This window comes from Mirounga leonina, unplaced genomic scaffold (assembly GCF_011800145.1).
Source record: "Mirounga leonina isolate KUSES-001 unplaced genomic scaffold, KU_Mleo_1.0 Mir_165, whole genome shotgun sequence".
In the NCBI taxonomy this organism is placed as follows: domain Eukaryota; kingdom Metazoa; phylum Chordata; class Mammalia; order Carnivora; family Phocidae; genus Mirounga; species Mirounga leonina.
In genome coordinates this window covers 66,463,460-66,480,234 of record NW_023270415.1, presented here as the reverse complement: position 1 = coordinate 66,480,234, position 16,775 = coordinate 66,463,460, and positions in this window count along the sequence as shown.

The following is a 16,775-nucleotide window of genomic DNA, read 5'->3' as shown; positions in this document are numbered from 1 at the left end:
GAATGGTGACAGATACTCAAAAGCAAACAGCGCTCCGTGCCCAGAGACTTGCCTTGGACACAAAGGAAACTACCAGTGGTATTCGCTGTTCTGGGTGCCCTCACATTCCTGATGTCCCGTGACCCTCCAACTCCGGGAAGTGGGCAGGGAAGCCACCCTCAGGAGGCCACTGGGGTAACTGAGGAATGGAGGGTAGGTGACTTGACTGCGGTGACACAGCTTGCCAGGGCCTGGCATCCCGACCTCCACCCCCGGAGCCTCTCCACCTCTGCCTGGCCTTGTCCCAGCCACTGAGCAGTGAAGGGGGGTGAGTTGGCCTCACTTAGGTTACATCCCTTCTCCACTTTGCCTCCTCCTCTGCCCCGACCTCCAATCAGGGGAGTTGCCACAGAGCCGTTCCTGACCACATAGCTGGGTGGTGTGTCTTCCTCCTTCAGCAGGGTTCTCCGGCCTGTCGCTCGCCAGCACTCCATTTGGTACTTAGTTTTACGCAGTCTCCTAGGGGTGGCTGTCCCTGGTTTGCTTCTGCTCTCTCCTAATTCCTTGGGTTGAATTGAATTGCTGGAAAGAGGAGAGAGAAGTAGGTAATCCTCCATTTCAGTGGTTCTCACCTGGGGCAGAATCCTCCCCTGCACCCCGAAATCCTGTGAAAGCCATGGGGGGCTTTTGGGGTGTTACAGTGGCTTGGGGGAGTCCCTGGTGTTCCATGGGTTGGGGGGGAGGCCTGATCATCCTGCAAGGTGCGGGACAGCTTGCTCCCCACGTGACAGCAAAGAACTGTCTCATACGCAATGCTGGTAACGCTCCACCGAGGAACCCGGCTCTAACTGGACCATCAGCTCTCATTTGGACTGGGAGAGCTACCTCTACGTGACGATGATGACTGTGACTGATCTTATAACTCTTCTTCAGGTGACCAAAGCTGTTATAGGCAAAGAAGAGCTTTTTTTTTTCTTTTTTCATGGAAATGGCTGATTCCACAGCTCATTCCTAGGTAGCAAGATGTAGCAGACAGAGGTCCGGGGTGAAGAGAGCCATCAGAAGCTCAGATTCTGAAGCCATGCTGCCACTTACTAGCTTTATGATCTTGGCAGGTTAGTCTCTCTGGGTCTCAGGTCTTACTTTTTTGTAAATTGGGGACCACAGTAGCTACCCTGTTTTGTCATGCTTGGCACATAGTAAGAGTTACTAAATGTTAGATCTCATTATTAAAATCACTGCCATCTGTGGGACCAGGGACAGGCTATCTCTCAGCTCTGTGTGTTTCTTCCCATGCGAATAAGGATCATAATACCTACTTCCAAGTGTTTTTGTAGGATCCAATAAGAAAATATGTGTAAAGAGCAAGTATAACACCGATGATGCTTATAACAACCTCATGTAAGTGTTACCCCCATTTTACAGGTAAGGAAACTGAGGCTTACAGAGGTTAGGTAACTTGGTCAAAGATACACCGCTATCTGGGATTTGAGCCAAGGCTGTCTGGTTCTAGATCCACTGTGCCCAACCACCACAACCCTTAGCTGCTTTTCCCTAGGAAGCAGCTAGGACAACACTTGGTAACTTGTGATATCCCGAGCTGCAAAGAGACAGTTCTGACACTTAGTTGTGCCCTCCATCATGTAGCCAGTGGCAGGATTCCCAACTGTCTTCCCTGAGCGACAGTGCTGTGTGAGGGAGTGGCTGGGAATCCAGAAACCTGGAATCTCTGTTGCTCTGTTGTTTCCATGGGCAGGTCAGGCAACCATGCAGGGCCTTGGGCACTCACTGGCAGCCTGGGGTACTTTGACACTGAACTCAAATAGACACTTGGAAGGATGGACCGCTTTTTTTTTCATGGTGGCTGTTGGCAGGTTGGGGTGACCTGCACGCTGCAGACACTGCTGTGGTCCGGACAGCCTGGTGTTGTGGCCAGGAGCTGTGCTCCCTCGGGTCTGACATGACTGTTGCCACTGCCCATGGCATTTGGTGGAACTTGTCAGCTTAGCGTCAGTCAATGTTGTTCTGATGTTCCATTCCTCGGTCACCTCCTGTCCCAGGCTCAACCACCTGACATAGCTTGGCACTTCGGGATATCTTCCATAGAGATAACTCTGACTAACTGTCCCCCATCACTGCGCCCCAATCCCATCCCCCTGGCCGGTGTGCCAGTCAGCATGGGAGGACTGTGGTGTTTTTCTTTTCTTTTTATTTTTATTGTTATGTTAATCACCATACATTACATCATTAGTTTTTGATGTAGTGTTCCATGATTCATTGTTTGCGTATAACACCCAGTGCTCCATTCAATACGTGCCCTCTTTAATACCCATCACCGGGCTAACCCATCCTCCCACCCCCCTCCCCTCTAGAACCCTCAGTTTGTTTTTCAGAGTCCATCGTCTCTCATGGTTCGTCTCCCCCTCCGATTTCCCCCCTTCATTCTTCCCCTCCTGCTATCTTTTCTTTTTTTTAACATATATTGTATTATTTGTTTCAGAGGTAGAGATCTGAGATCTCTGAGATCTGAGATTCAACAGTCTTGCACAATTACCAGAGCACATACCCTCCCCAATGTCTCTCACCCAGCCACCCCATCCCTCCCACCCCACCCCCCACTCCAGCAACCCTCAGTTTGTTTCCTGAGATTAAGAATTCCTCATATCAGTGAGATCATATGATACATGTCTTTCTCTGATTGACTTATTTCGCTCAACATAATACCCTCCAGTTCCATTCACGTCGTTGCAAATGGCAAGATCTCATTCCTTTTGATGGCTGCATAATATTCCATTGTGTGTGTGTGTGTGTATACATATATATATATGTATATACATAAAAATGGTATTTTTCTGTATATCCCTCTGGGGGCATTGTTGGTATGAAGCCATTTCAGCAATAGAGGTTCCTTTTACGAGAGAACTACGTGATGTCCCAGTAAACGTCAGGCACAAGGGAAGCTTTCCAGCATGTGGAGCAGAGTTGTAACCCTTCACATTTATGGCAGACCCTTCCCCCTGGAGTCCTGGGCACAGCTCTGCCGTCAGCCAGAACAGTAGGGCTCTGCATCTGGCAGGATTCTTTCTGCAGAATCACAGATAAGCTCTTCCCCTTTTTCTTCCAGCACTGCAGAGAAATGACAAAATCCATGGCCAGAGTTTGCACAGACTAAATAGAGCTGGCAAAGATTTGAGAGCTCATAGAGCCAAAGGGTGGCAAATAGGTTTTATTTCTTACCAATTGCTACTGATTGCATGAGGCTCTGCATTCGAAGCCCAATTTGAGCTCAGGGGGAAATGGTGCCCTGATCTTATAGTCGTGTCTGTCTTGGGCATAGGATGGGAGGGTGGCCATTCATAGGTCATATAATATATTGCTGTCGCTGACCCCAGTCAGTTCTCTTCAGGAAACTTAGTCCTAATAGAATGAAAGGAGCTTTCCCAATTCATGTAAATTGTTAGTGGTAGATTTAAGACAAGGACCCAGATTTTTAACAGGAATTCAATACATTTCCATTCTTATAGGAATAGAGACTTTGGAAATAAGTCAGCCTGAGTTCAAATCCCCAACCCATCATTTATCATATTTGTGACCTTGGGCTGTCACTTAACGTCTCCATGCTTCGGTTTTCTCCTTTGTAAATGGAATAAAAACAACCACGTCCTTATTGGGAGAATTAAATGTGACAATGGTATGTATAGCTCAAGGCTTATGCATCAATGTTTAATTTTATCCTTTTTCCAACAGAAAATGGTATGCATTATTGAGATGACATCCTTGAGGGGCAGTTTGCGCACCGTGGCAATGATTTAATTGTGTAATTGTAGATCTGGTGTGTTCCCTTGTGAACTCGGGGCTTGGGATCAGATTATCTTCAAGATTCCTCCAGCTTAAAAATTGCTATGACCGTAAATCAATAACTTTAAAGGATTTTTCTTGAGTTATTTCTGTGAGTGGGTACTTGGTAAATGAGCCCTGGAGGATTTTCTGGAGTCAAACCAAGGTCTTTGCAGGTGCAGAAGCCATTTGCCGCATTCTAATGTCTTCTATGTTGTGCAACTCATGGCCTGAAACCTTGGTACGTCACACCCCATCGTACTAATGGTTTTCCTTTCCAGCTGCCTGCTGGGGATGTAAGCCTTGCAAGGACAGGAACTGGTCTGCATCACTGCATTGTCCCTGCACCCCACACAGGGCCTGGGTGCTCAGCCCAGGGTGGCTGGTTTCATCTCTAGGGGTTGAGGAAAGGTGTCTAAGGCTTAGCCATGGCTCGGGACTTGGAACCTGCAAAGCCCAGAACTGAGTTAGTCTGGAACTCGGGGACTCTGGCCCCATTACTTCCTTCTCAGCCTTTTCACTTTTCCATACACGAAACGGGGAAGCTGCTAGGTGACCATTCTGTCCTTGAGGCAGGTGCTAAACAGGCAATCCAAAAAGGCTGCTCCCTCTTTGGCAGGGAACTGGATGAAGCCACAAGACATTGGTATGAGCAGCTGTACCTCCTCTGAGAGCCATTTCGGGTTAACCAAAGCATTCTGCCCGTAGGAGGAAGGCAAGGAGTGAGGAGAGAATCAGGCCCGGAGAGCCGGGCTCAAGTGAGATTTATAAATAGGAACATGGAAACTCTTGGAAGAGGCCAAGCAAGGCAAAGGAGAATGGGCAAGTCTCAGCAAGATCGTTCTAAGACATAAATAACTAATGAGAGAGAAGCCAAATTTCTTGGAGACTCTGAGGATCATTATGTAACTTGTTTTTCCGGACCAGGATCACGGAAGCACCAAGAGGGACGAAAGAAGGCTTTGGGGCTTACACTGTTCATTCATTTATTCAGATGACACCTACTCCATGCCCCGTGTGTATGGGACGGTGCTAGATAGAGCGGAAAGAATCATAATTAAGGCACTGTCTCTGTTTCCAGGTTGCCAGACATTTAACCAGGGAGAAAGACACATAAAGAGCTTACAGAGGCCGTTGTAACCACCCCTATGCCCTGCATGCTCTGCTGCGTGTTACATTGTGTTTCTCATGGTGGACATCACTGTTTTTTCCTGCCTGAAGTCTTCTGCACCTGCTTGGAAATGCATCTCCTTCTCTGGGGTGCATGGTCCCTAGCCTATCCTAACCCGAATGAGAGCTGTACATCTCCACCTCCCTGACCCTAGTGGTCAGGGGAATGTCCCATGATTCGAGTCAGGGCCATCAGAGTTCTTCCCTGGGATCCCTCTCACTGGAGCTGGGGGGATGAATAGAAGCGCCGCTGCTCTCTGGACGGAAATTATGATGGGAGCCACAGCTGCAGAGACAGGCTTCCCACCTGAGAAAGGCAGGCAGCTAAGTGAATAAAAGTGACACACAGGGAGAAGCAAAGATATGACATGCACACATATACATACATACGTGCGTGCACACACCCACACATGCACATGCTTGCACACACGCATACACGCACAGGAAGAGGGGGAGAATGAGAAGGACAAGTGGGCAGCTGAGGGCATTTGAGTCCCTGGTTTCACCTGCTTCTCCAGTGGTTTAGAAACACCCGCTAAGAGCTTCCTTTTTTTTTGTTGCAACCAGCTCCAGTGCAGTTTCTGTCTCTTAAAAGAAAGGGACCTAATAGATGCCCTCTTCCAGGAAGAAGGGAAGGGAATCGGCAGTAAATACCAGAGATGGCAAATGATCTCAGTTCTCAAAATAACCTATGAGGGAAACCCATTTTATAGGTAAAAAGAGAGAGAGGTTAAATGACTTTCTCTGGGTCACAGAGCTAATAAGTGACCCTACGTAGCAGGTGGTGCTGAGCACTGGGGTACGGAGGCAGTCAAGGTAAGCGCGTTCTTCACGTTCAGGTGGTTCACAGGATTAAGCACACACTCACAAGTAAGTATTTATACATTGTGGTAGCATTTTTGAAAAATAAAAGGCAAGATGATAGCAAAAATTATTGACTTAAACCGAAGCCTAACAGATGGGAAGGAGCTGTCCGCAGAAGGAAGGAGGGACTTGGCTCTCTCTCTCTCCCTGCACATGCTGCATGCGGTGCACACACACACACGATTTCATTTTTAAATTGTGTGAGAGTAAGTTGAAGACATGATGTCCCTTTACCCCTACCTACAAATTTCAGTACATATTTCCTAAAAAATAAGAATTATTCTCTTACAGAATCACAGTAAGAATGATCAATACCTGACAAATTAAAATGGATACAATACTATCATCTAAATTATAGCTCTTAATTCATCTAGCTAGCTAGCTAACTCTCTTATTTTCACCCACTGTCCCAATAACTTCCTTTATAGAGAAAGCACATCGTGGGTCATATGTTGCGTTCAGTTGTCATGTCTCCTTAGCCCCCTTTACTCTTGAACTTTTAGTTCTTACTTTGGGCAACAGTAACTTTCTCAAAACTTCTTGTTCCTCAGTCTCTCCCTGTTCCCTCCCTTCCTCTCCTGGAGTGGATGTTCTGGGACACTTGAACAGAGTTTGTAAAATGGGGCTCAAGGTTTATGACTCCTTGGCCAGAGACTTATTAACCAGCTCTCTGTGTCATCCAAGGGCCACTCAATCCAGGGTGAGGTCGTTGTCAGGACATCAGTGAACATGTCACAAATACACCCCATCCTCCCCCTGCTGTCTGGATTTCCAAAGGCCTTGACTGTGTCTCTGCTTCAGACTTCTCTTCTCTGGGATTATTCCCATGCCCCGGACTTGGGCTGGGTCATGGTTTGAATAGAATTTAAACAAATTAATTGACAAATTACTAAAAAGTGAAACTTTCTGTGGCAAGAAATGTATTCCAAGCAACAGAGTAGGGGGAATGTTTGGACTGTGGAATCCTGATTCCCACAGTTCCTAGCTGTGTGTCTTTGGGCAAGATGCTTAGCCTCTCTGAGCCTTGATCTCCTCATCTGCAAAACAGGCACAATAAACACCCATCTTGAAAAGGCATTGTGAGGAAATCTCTATTACGCATTAAAAAATAGTACCTAGTACACAGTCTTGTTAACATTGGTTTCTTCTCTGCCTCCTCTTTCTCTCTCCTGCCCATCCTGCCTTCTCCCTTCTTGTCCTTCTCCTCCTCCTCTCCCATCTCCCTCTGTCAGCACTGTTGCCTTTTCAGATTATCAGGAGACATTTGCAAAGAAGGTTAAAGTATTTTTCCACTGGTGTCTCCAAATGCATTCATTTTTCTAGATTAGAATGTTGGAAGGACTGATTGTCCCATACCTGACAATCCCAGGCAGTCTCTCAGAGGAATTTGGGACAGGGAGGGGGCAAGGTCCACCAAGCCTTCTTCCACTGAAGTTAAGGAGATAAGAGCCCTTTGGGATAGATGTTCTCTTTTATGACACCTTTTCTCCTTAAGGCTGGCCCTGGTCCCTTGAAACGAGTGGTTCTCAGCTGGAGGAGATTTTGCCCCCCTGGGGCATCTGGCAATGTCTAGAGATATTTTTGGTTGTCATGAATGTAGGGATGCTACTGGCATCTAGTGGGTAGAGGCTGGGAATGCTGCTAACCATACTATAAGGTGCAGAACAGCCTCCCACAACAAAGAATTATCTGGCCCCAAAGGTCAACAGTGCCATTGTTGGGAAATCCTGCTTTAAACGGATTTTTACCCCAATCCCATCCTCTTCCATCAAAATGTGGAGTGGGAGAATAGAGAAACTAACATTGATTTAGCATCTACTATGTGTCAGGATATTATACTGGTCCACTTTACAAATATTATCTCACTTAACCCTTGCAACCAAGTGAGGAGATAGAATTTACCGACCCAATTTCACTGTAACTTACCTAAGGTCATCCAGTTGCAAGAGGGGAAGATCTGGATTTGGCCCCAAGACTCTTTAAGACCTTTTCATAGTGTGGGGGGTCATACAGCGTGATTGTCTCTGTGCCATGCCCTTGGGGACAATACCAGGCCTTAGAGATGCATTCAGAAGGCAGCATGCTCTGCCTGGATGTCCTTCACTGTTTGGAGCCTCTACTCTTCCGAGGAGAAAGTCGGGGCACCTTTCAATCACTACAGGCTCAGAGTACTTGGGGTTTCTCCAGAAGTTTGGGTTTTCTGGTGACATCCATGTTGGGTGCTTTTCCGAGGTGCCTTCACACTGTCTTACTTGAGAAGAGTACAAATCAACTCCATAGTACATTGGACTATGTGGCCATGGTACGGTGGGCATGGAGTGAAGTCCACGAGGCTGGAAGAGCAAACGCTCCCCAAACCCTGGCAGTTCTGGCTCAGGTGAAACTGAGGATGGGGTTGTATCACCTCTAAGGGACCGTTCTGCTGTGCAATGTCATATCACAGCCCTTTGGGCAACTCTGAAGTGTGGAGAACGTTGAGCCCTGGGCCTGAGCTTGGTCCAGGCACTCACGGAAAGTTTGGGGTTTAATCCAAAAGAGTTTGGCTTTCAGGGAGCCAGGAGTGATAAGCAGAGACTCACAAGGCTGATATCTCCAAAGAGAAGCAGATCTAGGAGCCAGGAGGTCAGGTCCAGTGGGTGTGGAACAGCTAAGACATTGGAAGGCGCCCTGGCCTGGGAGCCTGAAGGCCCAGGTTTCAGCACAGCTCTGCCAACGGTGTGATCTGGAGCACGCTGTTGCTCCCTGGGCCTCAGCTTCCTTAACTATAAAATGAGAGGGATGAACCTTCCAGCTCTGCCTAATGATTTGCAGTGAGAGGAAGACTCAGGAAGCCTGAAGGTCAGGGAGAGCAGAAGCTGGACAGCAAGGAAAAATCCAGCTTCAGGGGAGAATCTGATCAGAGGATGAGGCCAGTTTCCCCTGAGATCTTTGTGGCAGCCTACCTAATGGACTCCTAATAGATATCCATGTCCTGGAGCTCCTGGGTGGCTCAGTCGGCTAAGTGTCCAGCTCTTGATTTCAGCTCAGGTCATGATCTCAGACTCTGCACTCAATAGGGAGTCTGCTTGAGGATTCTCTCTCTCCCTCTCCCTATGCTTCTCCCCACACTCACAGAGCTTTCTCTCTCTCAAATAAATAAATAAATCTTTTTAAAAATTTAGAAGCTATCCATGTCCCAATTCCTGGAATCCATGCATGTCTCTTTATATGGCAGAAAAGGACTTTGCAGATGTAATGGACATTCTTGAGATGGGATGATCCTGGATACCAGGGTGGGCCCTAAATGCAATCACATGGGTTCCTATGACCAGGCAGCAGAGAGAGATTTTACTACAGAAGAGGAAACGGCAGTGTGATGACTGTAGCAGAGATTGGGAAGGTGCCAGCCCAAGCCACCAGGCGCTAGAAGAGGCTACGAGCAGATTCTCCCCCGGAATCTCAAGAAAGAACCGACCCTACTGACATCTTCATTTTATCCTTAAAAGACACATTTTGGAATTCTGGTCTTCAGAACTATGAGAGGATAAATTTCTGTTGTCTTAAACCACCGAGTTTGTGGAAACCTGTGATCGTAGCAGCAGGAATCTAGTAGAATGTTTCATCTGAACTGGACAGCCTGGGTTCCAAAACATGGGAAGGCGTGGAGGGAGTCAAGAACTGATGCGAGAATGTGAAGCCCTAACAATAATGAGATTGGAAAACAATCATTGCAGCCACCTGGGTTGGAGTTCAATCCAAAAGAGTTGGACTTTTGTTTATTCATTTTGTAAATGTGGACGTTGAGGCTCAAAATGGGAAGGTGACTTGCCTGAGGTCACAGAGTAAGTGACAAAATAGAAGGTAGAGCTCAGGCCCATTGAACTTCAGTCCTTATGTGATGGAGTAAAGAAGGTGCTCTTTCGCCTTGATTGCCAAGGCAACCCTAGCAAGGGTGGGAAGTCTGCCTTCCCTCCTTTCTTGTTTTCTAGGCCCTTTCTCTATTTCAGAAACCACTCCCCACTGCTGTCCAGGGTCTCTCTGTTGGCTCTTGTATAAAACTCCTCATGTTATAAAGGTTAGAAACCCTAGCTCAAGCAAAAGAGAGACATTATTGGCTCATAATTAGAGTCCGAGGGATGCTCTGGCTTTAGGTATGGCTGGATCCAGGAGTTCCACAATTCCATCTCTCTCTTTCCATCATCACCACTCTCCTGTTATCAGCTTCATTTCGTTCCCAGACAAGCTTTCATCCCATGGAGAAAACTTAGACTCTAGCAATTCAGGTTTTAATTGGTCATTACTGCTCTGAGTGATCTCAGAGAAAGAGGACCCCTTTATCAAATCAAATAGCAGGAGGACACTATTTGGTCTTGCATGAGTCACAGACCTCCCTGCACTGATTGCAATGGTTTGGAGAGTGCTGTATTCTGATTAGATGAGCCCAGGTCACCTGTCCATCCTTTTAGGGATGGCACAGGAGTGGGGTGCAGGGTGCACAGAATTTATTCAAACAGGAAAGGAGGATATAACCAGAAGAAGGAGAAAGGATGAATGGTGGATAAACAACAGCTATTCATGCACCCACTCTTTTTTGTTGTTGTTGTTGTTGTTGTTGTTGTTTTGTTTTCATTTTTATTTTTGATGACATTGTGTCCCTGACTTATTCCTGCCCTGGTTTTCCACCATCAAAGCTTCCAAACCCAGCATTTCATTCCAACAGGTCTGATCTCTGACATGTTGCAGGGTCTATGCCTGGTAGCTGATGTTTAATACATACACATTATTGAATAAACGAGTAATGGTTTTCTTTCTTATTCGATCTGAGGGAATTCTTATTTTATGAGGGACATTCTGTTACTTCTATAGTCAGTCCTTGTGGACAGGGGCCAAGCCTTGCTTATCTCAGGGTTCACCCAGCAAGTAGCTTTGTGCTTCTTGCAAAGTGGGTGCCCAGCAAGTGCCCTGTTGAGAACCTTTCTCTGCCCCTTCTGCTGCTGCTCTTATCCCCATACCCTGTGCTCTGTCCACACCGAAGGCCCCATCATTCTCAAAACCCCTGAAGCCCTTAATCTGTGCTAAGATGCATTACACCTACCCAAAATGTGCCCCATCTTCTTCAACATACCTAAGCTCCCTGAAAGCAGGGACCAAGTCTTTCTTGTTTATCCTGTGTATTAATCAGTGTTCTGGCAGGAACGGAGGCGCACACAAATCAAATGGCTTGAAGTGAGTTTAATAAAGGGACTATTTGTAAGGCAAGGGCAGGATTTAGGGGAGCCAGCAAGGAATAATGCTGTGCCCTGGGCTGGTAACAACGGGAAGCCTTTCTACCTAATTGGGCCTGAAAGGACAAGTGAAGGTATCTGGAACTCAAAGGGAGAGCCCGTGGAGGGGGCCACATGAACCATGCCTTCAGTGGAGGGATGCAATCAATCAGAGGCAACACCATAGGGACATTGCATGGGCTGAAGTTTGGTTCCCCCCAAAACTCATATATTGAAATCCTGACCCCTAATGTGATGGGCCTTAGGGAAGTGATTAGGGATAGATGAAGTCATGAGGGTGGGGCCTCATGATGGGGTTAGTGCCCTTGTAAGAGTCATGAGAGAACTCACTTCCATTCTGTCTTTCCACCACGTGAGGACAATGAGAGGTGGCAACTTGCAGTCTGGGAGGGGGCCCTCACTAGAAGCCAACCCTACTGGTGCCCTTCTCTCAGACTTCCAGCCTCCAGAGCTGCAAGAAATACATTTCTATCATTTATAAGCCACCCAGGCTATGGCACTTTGTTACAGAAGCCAGAACTGACGAAAACAGCCATGCCCTAGCAGATAAATACCTGACCTCATTCTTCTTCCACCTGCTAATCTCCTGTTGGTGCTTCTCACTGGCCAAACCCAACCAGATGCCAGAGGGCAAAGCAGCCTGGTGATGCAGTCCTTGTGGTTCGGGGGCACAGAGCAGGCGGGAGAAGGTGGCCAGGAATCTGCAGGAGGAAATGGAAATTATCCAGTATACTCTCACATCTTTAGCACTTAGCACAGTGTTGTCAGTGAACTGACGAATTCATTAATTTGCCTGATTCATTTCTGAGCTGAAATGCCACCTCCTCTTAGAAGCCTTCCCTGATGTCCCCGGCCAGAGCTTTCCTCTCTTTGCTCATTCCTCTTTTTGAGCACTTCCTGCAAGTTATCACAAATCCTCTCTCACAAGTCTGTCTCCTCTGTGAGGCCCCACATGAGCTCTGTTAGAGCAGGGATGGCTGTTATCGATTTGGACATCTCCAGAGCTTAACACAGGAGGCAGATTCAGAGCTCAGAAGGTGCTCCAGAAGTGAAGGATTATGTGCACGATTTGTTGAACTGATGAATGCAGAAGAGCTTGCCCACAGTATTCCAGTTGCCAGCCCCACGTTAGATGGGAAGGGGGAGAGTTTTGGCTTGCTGAGTGCATAGGTATCAGGGCCTCAGCTACCCGGGAGGCTGCAGGGGGCTCTGGGACTGAGAGCTTGTGGCTGACCATGGCCAACACTGGCAGCATGGCCCGACCGCAGAGCCATGACCTCCAGAGTTCTAGTGCGTACAGGTGAGAGGTCGTTTACTGTGAGGGTCAAGAGAATGACCATCTGAGCCAGTCTACCTGCATTCACATCTTGCACCTGACAACTACTAACTGCTAGCTGTGTGACCTCAAACCAAGTACTCAACCCATCCACAAAATGGGATGATACAGCAGGCTGGTACATTGTAGGGACCAAAGGAAAATTCATATAAGGTTCTCACGACAGGATCAAGACTTTATTTATAGATATTTTAATTTGTGTATTATAATTCCCAACTTACAGGTGGGAGAGCTGAGGCACAGAGGGGCTAAACCAGTTGTCCAAGGTCACACAGCCTCTAGGTGGTAGAGCCAGAATACGAAGCCAGGCCTATCGGCTCTGAGTGGACAGCTGCACCTCACTCTGCGTGTGCATGTCCTTAAAGAATATTGCTAGTGGGGCGCCTAGGTGGCTCAGTCATTAAGTGTCTGCCTTTGGCTCAGGTCATGATCCCAGGGTCCTGGGATCGAGCCCTGTATCGGGCTCCCTGCTCAGCCGGGAGCCTGCTTCTCCCTTTCCCAACTCCTCCTGCTTGTGTTCCCTCTCTAGCTGTCTCTCTCTTTGTGTCAAATAAATAAATAAATCTTAAAAAAAAAAAAGGATATTGCTAGAACTGGGTGTTGGAGGGGAAGAGAAACCATGTGAGCCTGTTCAAAACTGAAAGTCCCATGACAGGAAGAGTAAAGATGACCACATTGCATTGGTCAGAAAACCCTGAATTCGTCAGTTCACTGACAACTGTTAAGTGAAATAAGTCAAGCAAAGAAAGACAATTATATGGTTTCTCTTATTTGTGGAACATAAGGAATACCATGGAAGACATTAGGAGAACGTTTTAAATTCCCATTTTTCTAAGCATCTTCACCTTAAACAAGATAATGTAGGTGAATCAATAATAATTAGTTCCCTTTCCTCAGAAGTAAATAAGCTACCTGGAAGAAAGCCTGCATTTCTGATGTTACAGCCCTGAGGTAAAGAGACCGATGAGGATCAGGCACTGATTTTGATGGGACAGGAGGGATGGGAAGAGGAACAGCCTAAGACTTTGCTACCCAAATTCTGGTCCTTAGACCATTAGTGTAGGCATGATCGGGAAGTTTGTTAGCAATGCAGACTCTCAGGCTTCACCCCAGACCTGGTGAATCCAAATCCACATTTTAACAAGTTTCGTGGGTAATTCAAATGCATTTTACAGTTTGAGAAGCATTTGCAAATGACACTACAGACAAAGGGTTGGTATCCAAGATCTATAAAGAACTTCTCAAACTCGACACCCAAAAAACAAATAATCAAGTCAAAAAATGGGCAGAAGACATGAACAGACAATTCTCCAAAGAAGACATACAAATGGCTAACTGACACATGAAAAAATGTTCAACATCATTAGCCATCAGGGAAATTCAAATCAAAACCACACTGAGATACCACCTTACACCAGTTAGAATAGCAAAAATTGACAAGGCAGCAAACAATAAATGTTGGCAAGGATGTGGAGAAAGGGGAAACCCTCTTACACCGTTGGTGGGAATGCAAGTTGGTATAGTCACTTTGGAAAACGGTGTGGAGGTTCCACAAAAAGTTAAAAATAGAGCTACCCTATGCCCCAGCAATCGCACTACTGGGCATTTACCCCAAAGATACAGATGTAGTGAAAACAAGGGCCACATGCACCCCAATGTTCATAGCAGCAATGTCCACGATAGCCTAACTGTGGAGGGAGCCGAGATGCCCTTCAACAGATGAATGGATAAAGAAGATGTGGTCCATATATACAATGGAATATTACTCAGCCATCAGAAAGGATGAATACCCAACATTTGCATCAACATGGATGGAACTGGAGGAGAGTATGTTAAGTGAAATAAGTCAAGCAAAGAAAGACAATTATATGGTTTCTCTTATTTGTGGAACATAAGGAATACCATGGAAGACATTAGGAGAAGGAAGGGAAAAATGAAGGGGCGGACATCAGAGGGGGTGATGAACCATGAGAGACTATGGACTCTGGGAAGCAATCTGAGGGTTTTAGAAGGGAAGGGGTTGAGGGGATGGGTTAGCCCAGTGATGGGTATTAAGGAGGGCACATATTGCATGAAGCACTGGGTGTTATACGCAAACAATGATTCATGGAACACTACTTCAAAAACTAATGATGTACTGTATGGGGACTAACATAATATAATTAAAAAAATAATAAAGTTTGAGAAGCATTGCCATAATACTGGTACCTGGATCCTGCTCCTGCAAGTTTAAAGTAATTGGTTTGGAGAGTGGCCTGACATTAGGATTTTTCAAAGCTCCACAGATGCTTCTAAAGAGACAAGCCTGGGAGAAGAGGCAGAGCATACTATTGGCATAAAATTTATTGTGACATACCATCACCCTGCTGAGAACTTCAGACATCTAGGGTGCTCTGGTTTTAATTGGAGACGCTCAGCACAGTCCTGCACTCGTCCAGAAGGAGCACCAAAGTGCCTTCTGCCACTAGCCACCGCCATTTTGCAGAACACCCGGACCACAAAGATGCCTGCCCTGAAGCACAGGCAGAGATTTGGAGTGAAGGAGTGTGGGGACTTCCTTCTACTTCTGCCAGTGTCCACTGCACCCAGTCAGTAGGCCCAGTTTCTAATATATAACAGCTTCCTATTGAGGTCTTGAGTTGGTTGACCCACGGAGGTATGTCAGGCAGGATTTAGGTTAAGTTTTAGGCTCAGAGTTTTGAACCTACAAATCCTTCTGGAAGAGGTCAGAGGAAAAGCTACTTTCGGTCGACCAGACAAGGGATACATTTTCTCTTCTCTTTCTGTGGTAGGTTTAATTATCAATCGAACAACAAACACTGGACCCAGGAGAGAGAGAGATAGACCTCACTGAGTGGACTTAGAAGGTGTATAAGACTAAAAAGCTGAGGAGCGGGTTCCAGCCAAATATTTGCTGCTGGAAACATTTTAGAACAGCCAGCCCAAATGTTGACTCCGGGGTGACCATTGTTCTAACAGGTTTGCAAGAATTAATCCTCACAATAGCTCTCTAATGTAGGAACTGCTATCATACCCACTTTACAGAGGTTATCACTGAGGCTTGGAAAAGTTGCTCAGCTGGTAAGGACTGGAGCTGGCCTTCCAATCCAGGCCCCCCGCTGACTCCCAAGCCTCCTGCCACTGAGAAATAGCACGCAGGATTCTAAGAAGGGATCATTTTCATTCTGGAAAAATGGAGTGATGGTTCTTAAAAGAGGCCAAATGGGAAGACACACACTGAATAAGAAATAACATGGAAGGTACTCTTCAGTCCAGGTAGCATTTGGAAGAGAACAAACTGCCACATGATTTAGATGAATCTTCTTATGGGGACAAGGAAATGTCCTTGTGGTCATCAATTTAGCACAATTTCATTTTAACAGGGCCAGTGGAGTCCTAGGTTCCTGAGAAGAAATGCTCCGTTGCTTTTCGCCATTAGCATGTAACTGCTGTTAATGTCAAAGGGGCATTCAGTGACTATGAAGTAGCAACATTTTGAGATGCTTGCATGTTGCATGCCAATTTTGCAAGTTTATTCAACCAGTGTTCATGGAGTGGGCGCCTTTGTCACACCCTAGATTTTGTGTGTTATAGACACTATCTCACTCATCCCTGAGGAGTGAGCAGAGTATCCCATTGTAGAGAAAAGAACACTGAGTTTCAATGAAGACCTGAATTAGGTTTCAGACTTCTGACTTCAGAGATTGTCCTCTTGACTATATCTCAACTTTATAGTCCAAGGGTTATTAAACTTCAGTAGACGTCTATTGGATATATTTGAGGAGTTGGTTAAAAGGCAGATTCCTGGGTCCTTCCTCCAAGAGATTCTGATTCTGGAAACAGCCTGGAGTTGGGCCCCAGAATTTGCCTGTTCGATGGTAAGCCTCAAGTGTCTCTAATTCCAGTGGTCTGAAGACCACAGTTAGTGATTACTGCACCAGCACTTCACCCAGGCCCAGTCTCTGCCTTGAGAAATCCACAGCCCATTTGGAGGAAGCAGATACACAACCAATGATTAGCACACAACATTGTAATTGCTAAAAGAGGGATATGTCATAGGAAGTTCAGGCATCACTGGTCCAGGGAGAAAGAAATAGCAGAGGGGGTGGTTACAAGGCACAGCTGAGGGTGCTTCACTAAAACCAGCAGAAGACAATGCCTTCTCAGCGCTGTGTTGATAGCACGCCCTCCCTTTCTGAACGCAGGCTTCCTGCACTTGCCCCTAGCTCTGCCCCACACAGACATCCCACCCACCCACCCACCCACATCCCACTCAGTGACAAAGTCCTGCTGGCTGGAGCTTGCGCCAGCCTCTGAAATCCACC